This window comes from Apus apus, chromosome 7, assembly GCF_020740795.1.
Source record: "Apus apus isolate bApuApu2 chromosome 7, bApuApu2.pri.cur, whole genome shotgun sequence".
Classification (NCBI taxonomy): domain Eukaryota; kingdom Metazoa; phylum Chordata; class Aves; order Apodiformes; family Apodidae; genus Apus; species Apus apus.
In genome coordinates, this window is record NC_067288.1 from 23,886,650 (window position 1) to 23,903,851 (window position 17,202).

Genomic DNA, 17,202 nt, shown 5'->3' on the forward strand with positions numbered 1-17,202 from the left:
GAAGACATCCTAACATCCCAGCTACAGACAATCCCCCCTCCCAACTCTCTCTCCCCCTCCTTAGCTTTCTACATTTTTATTTTAGAGCTTCACAAGGGCTATTTAACATAACCACTGCAGTGTGCTCCAGGCAGAACACAAGTGGCCATACAGAGCAGAACAGCATTAACTCCCAGAGACCACATGGTGGAGTAGATGTTTACAGAATGAGCACTGCATGGTGTACTGACATAATTTTAAATAGTACATGACGGTTAAAGATGTGTTTCTCCATTTTCTGTGTAAACAATGTTAAATAAGAATAAACACAAAGGGATATTTTCTCCTTCTGATGAATACATGCATTTCTCAGAACTGGTAATAGGCGTTAGAGACACACGCACCAAGGAGAACACACAACCCCACCTGACATGGGCAGACTCCCTTCTCTGATCTTGAGTATAAATCTCAATTCCAGTATTTAACTCTCCCTACACACTTCGGCTCCCCAGTAATACCAGAAGGATTCCTGGGCATGAAGCAGAATGCTGAAAATAAAAATCCAGTTAGGAGAATCATACTCTGTAAGTGTGCCTGGGATGAAAGACTAAGATCCTGTCATTAGCATAACTCATCACTGTGGCTATCATGGGGACTCATCCCCCTCCGCACATTTTCCTGCACAGTGTCCAGTCCAATTTCAGTTTTTCAAGGGACAGGGTTTCCAGTGCACACCCTGAGAGGCAAGTCACAGTTTAGCAAAGTTCTCCCATAGGCAGCGCACGTCTGGCCCCATGTGTGGATCTCTCTGAATAAACATTCTGCAGGAGCAGGTCTCATCTGTCCTGCCCCAGAAGGTGTTCTCAGGAGTCCAACTCCCAGCTGCACACTGAGTCACACTGGTGTATCAGCCTTGTGCACCCAGATGCCTTAACCAAGTTACTGAGAACACCTACAGCTCTTCTATTTAAAAAACTGATTCATTGTTTGGCCTTTTCAAAACCAAACATATGAGACAAGACACATGAGACAACCACAGACAGTGGTTCTTTTCCAACTTCTGGAACCCAAAACGTTTCCGCTGCTATAGTTGACCCTTCAGAAATTTCACATACATAAGACCACAGTGCAGTATTGTAAAAACTTTCTTTTCTCATGTAGTCCAAAAGCCACATACTATTCGTGGATCACAAGCTGTAAACATTAAGAATTTTAACTTCACATTTGCTCAATTTACTTAACTCCCACCTCTGTGAGTGGGAGTGGCTATCAACAGGTCTAGTTTTCTCTAGGTTCTCCTGGCCAGTCTGCCTGACACTTCCACTGTCCCCTTATAAATCTTTCCCTTCAGACAGGCAGACCTTCTTTAAACTATTTGCATTTCTTTGTTATTTTGCATTCCTGGCTTTAGTCTCTTTTGGCAGGTTGGGTGGAGATAAGGTAAACTCATCACAATGGTTCACAGAAAACAGCTAATACACACTTAAGCCTTCCTGGTAACACGGCTCATCTTGAATCATACTTTTGTTCCCACTTCTGCCCCTCCTCAGACTATGCAACTAATCTCACACACAAGACACCTCACAATTATTAGTGAATACTCCAGCTGCTGTAGAATGAAATTTCCCCACATTACAACATATAGTTCACATGCTTCCTGGCAGATTTGATTAACCTGCTCCCTTGCAGGCTAGAGGAAATTAGGGCAATGTTCCCTGTGGACAAGCATTATATGAACACCCCCAAAAGATGGTTCAACTTTTACTATCAGACTTATTGCACACAAAGCTGCAGTCAAAGGAGCCAACTTTAATGTCACAAAGTTGAGATCTTCAAAGTCTGGATACACCACAGCTTCACAGACAGATACAATGTTCATTCAGCCCCAGGTCTGACATTATTATGACACAGCCTTTAACTACAGGGTGCTTTTCCACAGGGCTCTTGCTTTGTTCTCTGCACAGGATCAACACTGTTCATTAACGAGCAGATTATTCAATATTTTGGCTTTTCCTTATGGTTCAATATGCAGCCCTAGACTTCTGCTTACTGCATGCTCCTCAAAGCCTGCTCTAAGGGCAGAGCTATTCAGTTCTTCATGGCTTTTCTAAAGTGCTTAGCACTGCAGGAGACAACTGCTTTATAAACACTGATGAACTAATTTTCCCACTAGTACAAGAGGGGATCACATTGTCCCTGATTCATAAAAGAGCAATTGGGGCAAAAACTGACTTACATAAGAGACACCCACTAATTTGGGCCACCGTATCTGAGGGGCCAAGGACAGGATTCTTGTTTAAGAGAAATTAAACTTATACATCACTGCTTAGCATCAGCATAGATGTTTGGCACTTAACCCTGATTTGAGCTGAAGCTGACTGTACTCAAGGCTTCTCCAAATCTCATCCCAAAATGGCAATGTGAGTGGATAGAATATTAGAAACACTGAAGTCTGTGGTATTCGGATGTTACTATAAAATGGTAAGACATTACTGGATCACGAATGGGTTTGGGGTGTTTTTCACTTCTACCTTGATTCAACCATTTTACTTGGCTTTGGATCCAAATACTGCCTCATTCAACTGTGTCTGAGAACCTGCTCTAATTCATGATGGTTACGGTTACCAGTGTATCTGAGCTTACCCTTATTCTCCTGAAAAGGATTAAATCATTACTCTGCCACATTACAGGCTACGAGACTATTTGCATCCAGAACATCACTTAGGCAAGGGCAGGGATGATGCACATGGATCATTGATAGGTCATGCCAAATCTCAGCCAGGAGTCCATCTCCATCATCACAAAGGGCTTTTCCTCTTTGATATCTTTAAGTGAGGGTTTGACTTCATACCAAAACTGTCAAGAAGGTGCATGCTGTTCTGATCAGATGGCAAACAGAAAAGCAACACAGGACTGGCAAACTGCTGGCTGAATACTAACTAGAAGGCTGAACTTCCAGGACCAGAGAGCACACTTGCTGGCTTCCTCTTATAACCATGTTTGCTAACAGGCTCTAATAAACTTAATGTATTTCTCACTCCTATACACAGCCCGAATATTGATTGTATTCCTGCATAGTCTTGCCAGGTCTGTAACTTATTCAGCCTGCAAATGGCATTTTGGATACATAAGCATCCATCTATTTTGGTTTGTGTGGGAGAGAAGAACCCAGAGATTACTCAACCCATGCACAGCACCAGCATTCAATCTACCCCTTGCTTCATTACTTAACGTGAAGTTTTCAGCAAAGGTTAGATTAAGGGATATGTCCATTAGCCAGGCACTCCAATGTAAAGTCCCTTTACCATTACTAAATGACAAATTTACTGTTGTATGGGCAGTCCTGAACAAGACCCCAGGTCTCTAATAGTACAGTGAGTCACACAGGGTGACAACATGAGACTGTCAGGACCTCTTATGCAACCTAGGAAAAAACTGCAATGTCTCAGTTCTTCTCTTGCAGAAATAATTATATTACTGACCTTCCATGGTGTTTAAAAGGAAATTCATGAAGGATTATGCAGTGCTTTGGTGCTACATTGATGGGTATACATTAGGCTCCATAGATGGAGATTAAGTGCTTCATGGAATTGCAGACAGGTTTTCTGACAGACCCTGAATTTTGGTGAATTTCCAACAGGATAACACTACTTCACACTTAAACACTTCTGAAATGCTTGAAAAGAGTAACAAGATAACCCAGTTCATTTTATGGGAGAAATGCTCAGAGTGTTTGGGTGGAATATGGGGATTGCATGGGGTTGCTGTATCAGTGAACATTTCCTACCTCCAGACCCCTGTAACTGAAGATTTTTTCCTCTCAAATGTGTCTCTATTCTCACTTCAATTTTCAAGGTCATCTGGCCTACTGGGTGTGTTACACATTGCTGTCTAATTAAAGAGAAAAGATTAACCTTATTCTATTAGATTGTTTTAGTACCTGCCAGATGACTAGTCTGTAGCAAAGGGACAATGTGGCCGAGCCAGTTACAAAAACCCAACAAATAAACAAAATCACACTAAAAAGCCAGACAATTTTGTCTTTGGAAAGTCCACTAGAAACTCTGAGCATGATGCAAATGTTCTTCCTATAATCACTGATATGATAAAATAACAAACGTTCCATAACAGAAATAATGCCAGTGTCTTGCTTGTCACATAACATTTCAGAAGATGGCAGGCAAGCTGTAAAGCCCTGATCTGTCTCTGATTGCAATCAACAAAAAAGCCCAGATGCTTTCTAAGAGACTTAAATCAGGCTCAGATCTTTCCAAACACTTGTTAATTTAAGAGGCAGAGTTTTACCATCTGAGCTTCACTGCATAGTGTTGCCTCAGCTCAAACAACACAGAGAAGGAGGAACTATTAACAGTGTGGTGGTCTCTGTTCTATTACCAATTTCTACCTCAAATTACTCAGGCTTTATATTTTTCCACCAATCGCATCAGTTAAGCACCCTATATGCCCTAGAAGGCAAGCTACTTGGCTGAGGTATATTTCTCATAATACTCCATGACATCTCCTCTTACTAACTCAAAACAAGGGATGAGGGGATTTGGTGCCATCACATGAGATATGGGTCAGTTGTCCGATATGGATGCTTGTCCAATGCAGAAGAATAGGAATGTAAAGCACTCAAACTGTAACTTCTATCCATCACTGCAACACACCGGCAGAATGTGATTTGATATCAAGCCAAGCTGAAACTACACATTTTGATTCCGGAGCACTGAAACATCTCATTGCAATGAATAATGGTACAATGAAAGATTAGTTTGAGAATCCTGATGAGAATGTTAAATCCGGAAAATGTAAACCTTCAGGGACTTGGAGCATTTGGGTTTTTTTCTATGAATCCCTCAAAAACAGACAGTTTGGGGGAAAAAAAGGTCAGGAAAGCAATTTTTGCCAACTAGTTTATAGAAAATTTTAGTACTGTACCCTTTTCTATGATGCATAGAAGAATGCAACAATTACCGAAAACATGTAACAGTTGAAGAAAGGAGTTAAGAATTACACATCACACCAAACTAAATCTTCGTGTGATTGTTATACAGGCAGATCAGGAAAGATTTCAGGTGGAATCTGATCTTAGCATCCTTCTTACCCCACCCTATACATTAAGCTTGCTTCATCCAAAAAAGCAGCTGTGTTGCATAAATACTCACGACTGAAATCTTTCTTGTCAGTCCAGTTACTTGAATTATATCTGCCATTCAAAACTGATCTGATTCTCTATGCAATCATTTGAGACATCATCTAATGTGAAATTATGATGCTTGTTATACATCTCATTCTTAGATATGTCATTTTCAAACTTAACCATAGAAGGCCAAGATCTTCAAAGACAAGAGTGCAGCCTTCAATCTAACTGTCTCTCTGGAATTATGGTATATATTATTTTTCTAGTGACCCCTCCCTTCAGTCAGCCAGAAATCACTGATGAATGTTAAAGCAGTAAGATACATGGGTACGTTAAAATCATGCAAGCTTACTGAAGCAAAAGAGCTCATGATATGTTGGTTCACTGGCAAACCTGCCCATTGTCACTCAGAAAGTAAAGTCAATAGGTAGAGAACAAGCCACATTCATTAAGCCAAGTTTTATACAGAAAATCGCATTAACTCCAGTAGCACCTCTGAGAAATTCTTATACCTGACACCACTGGCATCACAAGCACAAGAGTAAGCCTATGTCATCCTATTTTGAGAAGGTGAACGTTATACCTGTCTTTCTAAGCACATTACATGTGAAACGAGAGATGCCGCAGCAGTGGAAGGGCATTCAACGCAAGATCTTCTCATGGTTAAAAAGTGCAAGTGCTTATGTGCTTGTGCATGCTGCAGCACTCAATATCTTTTGCCTTTCCACAATGGTTGTCGTTAGGGTTCCATTTCCTCATCACATCCCCACTAGAGCAACAAGAAGTGCCACTTTTCAGTCTGTTGTCTTAAGAATAAAATACCTAAAGAACCATACTGAGCATGTACAGAAGTGTGTTTTGCCTCTTTGTCCTTCTCTACCTGTACTCCATCTTATTGTTACATCCATGGGCCAACTTTACTCAGTTTCACAGAAGAGGACATAATAGTGAAGAGGTTTAGATGTACATATAAAATGTGTGCGTGCATAAAGAGAAAGGGTGAGGCTTAGGGAGGGAAAAGCACTTGAAGCTCTTGTAAATTCAGCCAGGCCTGAGCTCTGCTCTTCATCTGTCCTTCTGTGCACCACTAAATGGATGAGAGATGCTGTACAGTGACACGGCAGTGTCATGAAAAGCAGTTCCCACAGACAATCAGCCATGTACAGATGTCCAAGGAATTGGTAGTTCGAGAGGAGTTTTTGGCAAAGTTTTGGCTTTTTACTCAAAAGATTTCAGCAGAAACGCCTGGCACTAGAAAATCACTCCCTCCTACCCTGGGAATTGGGACTCCATGCACTCCTTTAAATCAAGGCTGTTATTTTAAGAGGATTTAAGCTCTATCATGTCCAGCCAAAGCCAGAGGCAAATTTAGCATATCACAATTGTCAGAGGCGGAAGGGACCTCTAGAGATCATCTAGTCCAATTTCCCCACTAAATCAGGATCACCTAGAACACACTGCACAGGACTGCATCCAGGTGGGTTTTGAATATCTCCAGAGGAGGGGACTTCACAACATCCCTTGGCAGCCTGTTCTAGTGCTTTGTCACCCCCCTAGTAAAGAAGTTTTTCCCCATGTTCAGATGAAACTTTTGGTCTACCAGCTTGTGCCCATTGCCCCATGTCCTGTCACTGGGCACTACTGAAAAGAGTCTGGTGTCATCCCCCTTATACCCTCCAATTAGACATTTATAGACATTGATAAGGTCTCCTCTCAGTCTTCTCTCCCGCCTAAACAGTCCCAGCTCCCTCAACATTTCCTCATAAGAGAGATGCTCCAATCCCCCAGTTATCTTTTTTTGTGCGCCACTGGACTCTTTCTAGTAGTTCCCTGTCTCTCTTGAACTGGGGAGCCCAGAATTGGACACAGTATTTCAGATGTGGCTTCACTAGGACAGAATAGAGGGGGAGGATGACCTCCCTCAACCTACTGGTCATCCTACAGCACTGGAGAAAGACTGCTTGACTTGTCTTCTTTTGAAACAAGGCTGATTGGATCATGCCATTTGTGCCTATGGTACATCTCAGTAATTTTTGAGTCAACAGGTGAACTGCAATCAAATTTGACAATACCTTCAAAGACTTTCAGTTTCTGGAAGTTCTATGAATATAAGCAGCTAGGCAGAAGAGGAAGCTCCTATGAATATTATGAAGTCAGTCTTTATCAGGCAGCAGAGAATCTACAATGGGAATAAAACCTCCCCTATTATGACTTTTCATCCACAAACATTTTCAACACTTGACTGTAAAAAGCCCTAAGTAACCAATGTAACACTGAAATTAGCTCTGAGGTCTACATTAATTTATTTTTCCCATAATTCTAAGAAAATCTCAAATACAGGGAAAGTTTCAATCACTGCTCATGCCTCCATGGACAGCAGAGAACCCAGCTGTGGGACAGCAGACTTCACAGGCTCACGGAATGACTTATTTTTCTTTCTGCATATTTGCAGCCTCACACAGCTCAGCACCCTTGAGATAAAATCCTATAGCAAAAACGCACAATGAATGAGAACATACATGAGTGGGAAGTGGAGGAGCAAACAAATTTCAATTTCAAGGTTTCATGGCTTAGTACAAACAAACATGAAACAATTCATTGTCAGAATACAGAGGTGGGAGGGGGATATTGGCAGTGTCCTTTAGAGACACAGTAAGATTGAGAACTAGGGAGCCTGGAGTGAAGAGAATATTTCAAGAATTCTTTAAAGCCTTAGGGAAGTTAGAAGCAAAGGCAAAGCTTGCCTGATTCATTCACTGGGGCTGTAACAACAATTCTGTTCATACACTGCTACCCCCCAGATTGTCAAAAATAAGCCAGCTCTGTCAAGTGCTGCTTTCTCTGAAACAAACACCACCTTTTAAAATCTCAGTTAAAATTCAGAATGGGTGAACAGATTTTGGAAAAATAAGAACAGTCTAATAACTTTCTAGAGAAAGCCACAACAATACCTTCTAAAGAACTCGCACCGAGCTAAATCTCTCTTCTGAGACTTCAACATCTATTTGAATTTTATATTTTCCTCTCCTTTATCTTTCATAAGCTCATCCTCTGCCTACATCCAAGCTGACATGGGACTAAAACTCAAAATACTGATTGAGATGGGATCCCATTTCTACACCTTTTAGTTGACACACAGTGCAACGATCTTGTAGTTATTACAAAGTGATTAGGGAGATGGCTTGTTTCTCTTATAGGTTCTTGTAGACAATCATTTGATCTGTAAATGGATAAACTAAGAAGGTTCATCTTCCCAGCTCATTTGCCCATTAGCCTGCTGTTTCCCACAGTAGTAAAAACAATGTCTAACTGTGTAGATTGTTGCTCACTGCTTTAGCACCTGCAGTGCCTCCCGTGGTAAGCCTGTTTCAAAGCATTGCTGACACTAATTCAAACTACACCCCTAAGCCTCTAAAACCACTGCTTCTGATATGAGGGAGCCAAGTGTCACTCCTTGTTTTCCCAACTCATCCCACAATGTCATCTTCCTGATATAGTTCCAAAATCAGTCCCTTCAGCTATGCTCTGCCCTGAGAAGTACTTCAATATTTGGCAGGCAAGACATAAACCTATTAACAGTCCTGATGCCTGGTTTGTTCAAGCTAAGGCTACTATCCAAGTGGTGTGGCTTCCACCGTGGATTGATTTAGTTCTTTGATTTCAGTCCTCCCACTTTGGAGTATTTCAGGAGCTGGCTCTCATTTTTGCCTGATGACCAAAAATTCAAGGCAACGTGTTTGTAAAGCTCATGAAATGGGATTACTAAGGACATGTAGAGAAAAAAACAATTCACTGTCTTCAAAATCAAACCTTTCCTCTATATTGGCTTGACCTGAATGCTTACCCAGAACATTGTGGTATCCCTAGCTGAAATTCACAGGGCAGAATAAAATAAAACAAACTTTGACTTTGGGAGAACTTTGTAGAGTAGGGATGATGGTTCGACTTGGTGATCCCAAGGGTCTTTTCCCAACCTGAATAGTTCTATGATTCTATGAGTAGTGAAATGATCATCCTGACCATATGCATATGCTTGAAAGAGAAGATAAAGGTAAACAACTCTGAGACTTACAAAACTGAGTGGCTCACCTGTAATAGAAGCATATGGAAAGAAGAGTTTCATGGCCAGGAAAAGAGGAGATGAAAATTATTTTCTCCACTTTACAAGAAAATGTGTTGAAGCCCCAAAGACAAGAACAGAAGCAAAGAGGAAACCAAAACAAAACAGCCCAGAAGACTTTTGAAAATTCAATCTCTCCCATCAGCCTCTGGAAAATGGATAACCTATCCGTGGTATGATTGAATTTCTCTGCTTCATCACCCTAGTGGTAGTATCTTGTATGAAACTCTGGTTTATGAATTGAGTTTTGAGAGGGACCTGAGAGAGCAGGAGTTATACCAATCTAATCAGGATGTGACAAACACATGCATCAAAATGTTGCATTGTCAAGATCCAGAAGCTACTTAATTCCAGAAAGATTTTAACATTGAGAAATCAGTCTGGGCAACAGGTTTAGAAATGGTGAGGAGGAAGATAAAAATCCAGTTGAAATAAGGTAACTTTCTCATTTTTTCAAAACTTCCTTTCAAACCTTAGGCCATGCTTCAGCATGGCTTCTGACTAACTTCTTACACAAACATGTTTTGTTCAAATGGAGGACACAGGTTCAACCAAGATAAACAACACCACAGTAAACCCCATAAAACCCATAGTATAAAACACCCCAAAATATTCTGAGGAAAACATCCAAAGGAAGCAGGTTAAACACTAAAATAACATGCCAATTTCATTGCCACGCAGCAAAGAAAGAAACATGTTAATGCCACTGCCACACAGGAAAGAAAGCAAGATTCATGAGATTGCTTTGCAACGGTTCCTAAACAAAAGCAGTGCACAGAAATAGTCCTTGATTATCAGTAACATGAGACCAAATCAGAAAGCAGGTGCATTTAAGAGAGATGACATTAAAATGCTTCCTGCAAAAGAAAAAGAACATCACAATCACTTGGTATTTCCCTGGTCTCAGCTCGCATTTCCTATCTAAATACTGAAGATAACTTCAGAGGATAAGTACAGATTAACAAAATATTCAGAGTGATTGAATGGATTAGTATTATTGTTTAGCACAATGCAAGGTGATAGAAAAATCCACAGAAAAGATCTGGTATCTGGACAAGCCACTTGAAACTATGCAGCTCACATGCTGAATTTTTACATTTTTCATAACATCATCAAGTGTCACAGTAGATGCCTGAAGACAGTTCCAACTAAAGAGTGAGATTTAAAGCTGGGGATCTTGAGCAACAGGTGGAACAAAAATTTCTAAATAAACTGCTATTTTGTTTGTCACACAAATAGAAAATCCATATGCTAGTGCCAGAGGCAAAAATAACATGTTCTAACAAACTGCACATAACAAAAATCTGAGGAAACATTTGTCTGTAGGAGAGAGCTGAAAAAGAAAAAAAGAAGAAAAAAAAAAAAGAAGAAAATAATTCAAATGCATCAAGAAAATTCCAAATTATCCTAAGAGGAATTAATTCTGCATTAAATCCCAGTCAGGTCAAAAGCACAAACACATGGCATCCACAGCATTCTGGCTATTGTAATCATGTCCAGCAGCTTGCTCTCCCTGTTTTCCCCACTCTTGTTGGGATCCACACTTGAGTTACAGGCTTACTGATGTGCTGGGTTCCCCTTAGGTCACAAGAATACACTATCTTATCAAACTGACAGACTGTTTCACTGCATGACATGGCTATTTGGTTTATTTCTAGGTATCCAACACTAATAGAGTGAATCTCAGGTCAAACTAAGAATATTTCCACATTGCCTGTAATTAGGGGTTGTGGGAGATTTTTGCATTCAGATAATAATAATTCTACACAGTTTTCTTAGTTTCCAGAAGAAAAGACTTGGTACTTCAAGAGCTAAATCAAATCCCCTAAAATTCAGACAGCCATGGTTTGTTTTTCACTGAGGTTCTTCAAGTGTTTCATGAACATTAATGAAATGTCCTCCAGTGCTTCGGTGAGGCAGGTGCACAGTATTAGACTCACTTTGCAATGAAGAAGACTGAGAAACAGAAGGGGATTTAGTGAATCATCCAAGATCATTCCAGACTTGTCTGACAGAGACATAAATAGAAATAATGACTCTGTAAAAAGTAAATAAATCACTTCCCTTCCTGGAAGAAGCAGCAAAATATTTGGTTAATTTTAACTGCATGCATCCTTCCATGCTTCTGGGTTACAGCCAGGAAAGGAAACATCACTATTCTGAACTAAGTCATTCCCACAGGAAGTCCAGTCAAATCTTCAGCCTTAAGTAACATGGGCTAAACCCACATACCCTCACAATAATTTAATATCCTCCTACATATACTGGTATAAGGATTTAAGATATCACAAAAATCATCATATTTATCTGATAAGAATCCCCATTCCAAATGTGTCTGTTTTCTTCTGGGTAATTATCAAGGCAAGAATAAACAGCAAACGACATTCACCAAGTGGAGACAGGATGTTAAAGATACCAGGTTAGCAAAATTATCTTCAGATACAAAAAAAGCAACTAGCCCTAGACAGGGACAGGCAACTTTAGCCAAGCTAAAAACGAATCGGTGTTGATATTCTCTCTCCAGTGTAGCAGAACAGCTTAACTGGTGTGTATTGGGGGAAAATTAACAAACCCAGAGAGCTCTGCATGACCGAAGTACTACAGATACCTCCCCACTCCCGAGAAAGCAATATTCAAGCTTAACTGAAAAACTTAAAATATGTTATTTGGGCTAAAAAAGCTGTTTGCTTTTTACTTCTCTTGACAGTTTTGACAAGATGACTATCAGATGGAGGTTCAGAGATAGATATAAAGCAGAAAAAGGCCAATTACCAATTTTTTTCTCCTTCAGAAGTATTTGAAACTGCTTCCCAGCAATGAACAACACACAAGGACATCACTGAACACTGGGAGGTGGCTTACCAGAGACAATCAGTACAATAATTGGGACAACTCTCAAACAACAAAATCTCTCCAAATTTGTGCTCACAACACTTTTGACCATTCCTCACCTCTTGAATTAGAAAGTCAAGACTTGAGTTTGCCAACAGTAGTATTCTCATTGGCACGAAGCATGCTCTGCAGCCTTCTCTGTGGCTGTTGCTGCTCAGCAAACTGGGATTGTTAACCAGGCTCACAGTTTACCCAAACAACAACAAAAAAGAATAAATTGCAAAATCCCAAAATTCTTCTGCAAAAAGGGAGTATTTGGCTTTTATTAATCATCTGTTGCAAGAAAAGGGACATTCTGAGACAGTCTGACATCATCAAATCTCCTTAGCCCTCTTTGCTCCTTTCTCCACTGTGCCATGCTGCTTCTTCTAATATTTGAGCAGATGACAAGAAATTTTGAAAAGAGGAGAAACATTTAAACTTAAGGGATTGAAGGAAGAACTGCACAGAGCAGTAGCCAGCCCTAGACACAATGGAATGTATGCATTAAATAAGACTAGACCAATGGTGGGCAAAGGTGGAGGGAAGAGGGATGATGCAAAAGCACTATGACAAACAGCAACAAACATGTTAGGTGGGGGTGACGGCGTATAAAAGCAGTAGATCAGTTATTAGGATAAAAAACTAAGGACTGATGAGACTAAAAGATAAGGGAGTGATGAAAAGCAGGGTGAGAGGAAAAGGGATAAAGGTGGAAGGGAGGTGGCGCTGAGCACACAGCTGGTCACAAAAAACAGAGTGTCTAGCCAGAAGACAGAGACATTCAAAATGGCCAGAGGTTACTGTGTCACTGTTTATGACACATGGAGAATGGGAGCAATCAAAATTTGGTCTGGGTCTACTTTTAGAGCATCATCCAAATTCAGGCCACAAATGTTGTAGTTTTCATCCCAAAACATACAGGATTCCCAGACAAAAAGGTGACAAACGGGTAAAGCTATGTTTGGAAATACTTCAAAATTAAAAGACAGACAAACAAGAAAGAGGAAGCCATAGAGAAAGGAAAAAAAAAAACCCACATGATACTTAAGACATTACTGAGACCAGTAGATGGATGCCCGGATATGGCACTAGCTCATCACAAACAAGATACTTAACTAAATAGACTGTTGCCTTAGTCTTCTGTAGCAATTCTCATGTTTTTAGAAAACACTTCAATGTTAATAAGGAATCAGACTGAACATTCATGTATGGTTACTGAGCCAGAACTACAACCTAGTCAGCGATAACAACATTACTATTGTACTTTTGTAAAAGAATAAATAAATAAATAAATAAAAATCCAGTGGGCTGGATCCACAGTCAATGGAAATTAGAACAACTCTGTTGATAAGGGTATGTATGTGTATCAGTATATTTATGGCAGCTGGAGAGCAGAACTTCTGACTCATGTTAAGCAGCCTAAGAAAGGCAGGATAAATCTCACTCTAACCCAAGCCCCATCAACTCTTGCAAGTTAACAGGGTCAGAGAAATCTGTCCATATGGCAGTTTAGTCCATTTACTGTAGATGACACAAATCACCTTCTGGGAATGCCCCACTGATCACAGAAAGCTCCAAGCGACCAGTCTAGAGTAGGTGACTAATTTTTAGATGGCCAAGACCTAAACAAAATTAATCCAACTTGTATTATTCAAACAGGTATTTTAAGTGTAGGTGGTGTTATACCTACTAAGCAAAGTCCAGAATCTACAGGGCAAGGTCTGACAGCATGAAGACAGTAATGCTCTAATCAGGTACACAAAGTCCTTCAGGCTTTTCAAAATATTGAAAGCCCAAGGGAAACTGTTTCCTCAAGCAATTTCAAGTGAAGTTTCACAGCCTAAAGAGGTGCACAGTGTTTTTCACCAGGTTTTCCAAATGGAGCATCCAAACCTTTGAAATTCTCCCATGGCTCATTTGTAGGCATCTCACTGCATCCCAGTGAGAATGGATGAGAAAGATAATAGAAAATGAGACATGAGGACATCAAAATAAGCCAAATTACCCCCTCCTTTCTCTTTTTCTTCTTCTTCTGGTTCACGTTTCTGAATGAAATCCCAGGCTGTCTTCCAACTGCTACTCAGAGCTGTCACAGAGAAGGAACACATAGAGAGCACTTAAACAACTGACTGACCTATTTCCATCCTTGTTGGTGCTGCTGCATCTAAACCCTTCATTCTGAATTCCATGCACATACATTAACACGTGCACAGCAATTTTCCTGTACTCCCACAAGGAGCTATTTCCAAAGTCTAACCTCAGCTTCTAAAGGAGATCTCTGTTGCCTCCCAAACAGCTGTTAACCTCATGGCCTAAGTGCCCTCCTTAATTAGGTTAACTCTGGGGAGTCTACCCTTTGGAAGAGACAAGGAGAGGTTTGGCTCACTGAGTTGTGTTCTCTTGTATCAGTTCTCCATTGGATGCTGCTCTCTATCCAAGGAATTTGTATACAATAATACTTTCAACCCTCTTAAAAATGCAAACACACAAAACTCTGCTGCACAGTGAATAAATTTAAAAAGCACATTAATAACTGCAAAGTTCTGGCAACCGAATTCCTGAGCACAGCACAAGACCATCAAAAAGCACCCAAGTGGCTAGCTCCTCCCACAGCACTCAAATCAATGAACCTCAAGAATGAAAAGAGTTGCCCAAAGCTGAAGCTGATCTCAAGTCCTTCCTGCCTCTTTTACAGTAAAACAAAAATCCCAACAAACAAACAAAGGAGCTTTGTTACCCTGTTTGACTTCTGTGCTACTATGTGTCATTTGCCAGGAAGAAGCAGTCACTGTCTCTCTGACCTTGGCTGAACTTCAAAGATACAGAAAACTTAAATGGATGAAATGAAACTTCCAAAGAAAACCTCTGAGTAAAAAGAACTTCAACAAAAGATTTTAATGAAAACTCTAATCCAAGGTGCTGCAATACAGAGTAGCACCAGCATTCTTGATATCGTGGTGGAACCCGTAATACTTAGGAAGAAACTTTTCTTAGTTGTTTATAAAAAATGTGTCCTTCATATACTTCTCCCCATTTCAATTAAAAAAGTTTATAATATATGAAATAAAAAAATGTTAATGAAGGCAATATGGAACACTAAAAAAAAGATTATTTTTAATATGGTCACATTATCCTTTATTGACCCCTGAAAAAGGGTAACGTAAATGTTATTTCCTGATTACTTCTTGTTGTAACAGTGCTCTGACATGAGCAAATATAATTACTGCATCTGCAATTTTGTATCATTCTCAATAAGTTTTCTATTTCTACTTAATGTGTTTTTGTATAGAAGCCCTGGGCAGCAGGGTGTGAAGCACTGCAAAATACTGTTGATCTTTCACAGATTAGAGATTTTCAGAAAGCTATGCAAAAATGGACCAGAAAACTAGTCTTCAAGTAGCCCTGAAATTTGTGATGAACCTCAGAATATTCACATATTCTAAAAAGCCAGGGGAGACCATTAATTCATCTAGGCTGACTTTTTAACACAACCAAACATTTGATTACAGCAAACTTCTACAGACACGCCCATAGGGGAGGAAAATGTTCGGTTTTCATTGGCAGGCCTCATGAGATAACCTGCTAGTTGCCTTTGTAGTATATTTCCTCATTTGAAACATTCATTTTCCTATTCGAAGGTTTCACTCTCTAAATACTTTTCTCACTCTGCTCAACTTTTCAGCACCTGCCCTGCCTCTCTGAGTAAGTTAATGGTGGTATCTGCTTCCTATATTACATAGAATCATCTCCTCTATCTTGCACTACAAGATCTGTTTTCCAGACCTCATAGATATTTCCTCTCTTTTCCAGACTCCCACTTTAAACCTGCCAAAGCAGAGCCAGTGCAAGAAGGCATGTTAGCAAGGTGAGTGCACAGGATCAGCCCAGCAACCCAACTGAGCTCTTCCAGTATCTCAGAGTAGCTCACATGCATATAAGCTACCCTGAAATCTCAGGAAGATGTCACACAAGCCCAGGCTAATAAAAAGTATCTAGAAGTTACTCCACTCAGTATTTCCACATGAAATACTGGTAAAGATAGTTGCAATGGCACATCAGCCTGGTATAAGAAATCAGCCAGTAATCAGACCAAAATAGACCAGCAAGCAAGGTCAGAAAACCTCTCTCCTCCCTAGCAAATCATCAGCCAGGCTCACAGCTCTTGCACTCTGGCTCTGTTTATGCCCAGGCATAAAACAGAGTATCAAATGTTATGATTCTGCTCCCCACAGTCATTCCCAAAAGTCTCCTGAACTCTGTCTCCTCTCAAGTCAAGGATTACCACAGAAATTCTCACTAAAGGTAATCTTCTGTCATTTTCTACTAGAGCTCATGTTTGGTATGTCCTGTGGGTGGCAAACATCAGGTCCTTGTCTGCTAGTTATAAGGTAGATAATTATTCATTTCTTGTTAGTAGGTTCTGTCCCATGACATGTTGCTGGAATCAATAGGAATCGGGCACAGACTGCATATGTCTCAAAGTAGTTGCAAGTCCAGGTACTCAAATTAAAGCAAGTGTCATTGGTTGAAAGGTAATTTAGGTGCCAAAATCAGTATGAGAATTTGTGCTAAGTCCTCTCTCAGGACTACACCTAGGGTCATAATTTGATTGGGTATTACAGCACTAAACCAGACCTTTGCTCCTAATCTCTGGGCAGAGGATTCAATATTTTAAAGAGACAGAAAAGCAGATGACAGCACTTCCCCCCTCCTATTCAGGTCTGTTTACTAAAGACATGTTCTCCAGCTTTTTCAGAAGATTAGAAGATAGATTCCTACGTACTGTAGTTACAGAAGTGTGTCGTACAGGCAAATGCCCAATTTAAAAATACCTTCCTCTGAAAGATTTATTTTATTTTTTAATTTGGGACGAAGAGAGTTCTGAAAACCACTCAGAGCATGCTGATCTTTTAGGATGAATGGAAGCAGTCTCTAGTGGAGCCTTGAAACACACAGCTGTTATGTTCTTGTTACTTACAGATCTAATGAATTCTTGCAGAGACAACCAGGATCTTACTTGCAACGGTATCAACTGCTTCCAAAAACACATGTAAAACTATATCTACTTATGTGCAAAAGAACTACA

General features: G+C 40.1%; 1 protein-coding gene across 2 annotated transcripts in view; it reads right to left on the reverse strand.

The window, feature by feature from the left end:
• Positions 1-17,202, reverse strand: part of LOC127386921 (BEN domain-containing protein 5) — a 911,971-nt gene that overhangs the window by 158,986 nt on the left and 735,783 nt on the right. The window lies entirely within an intron of this gene.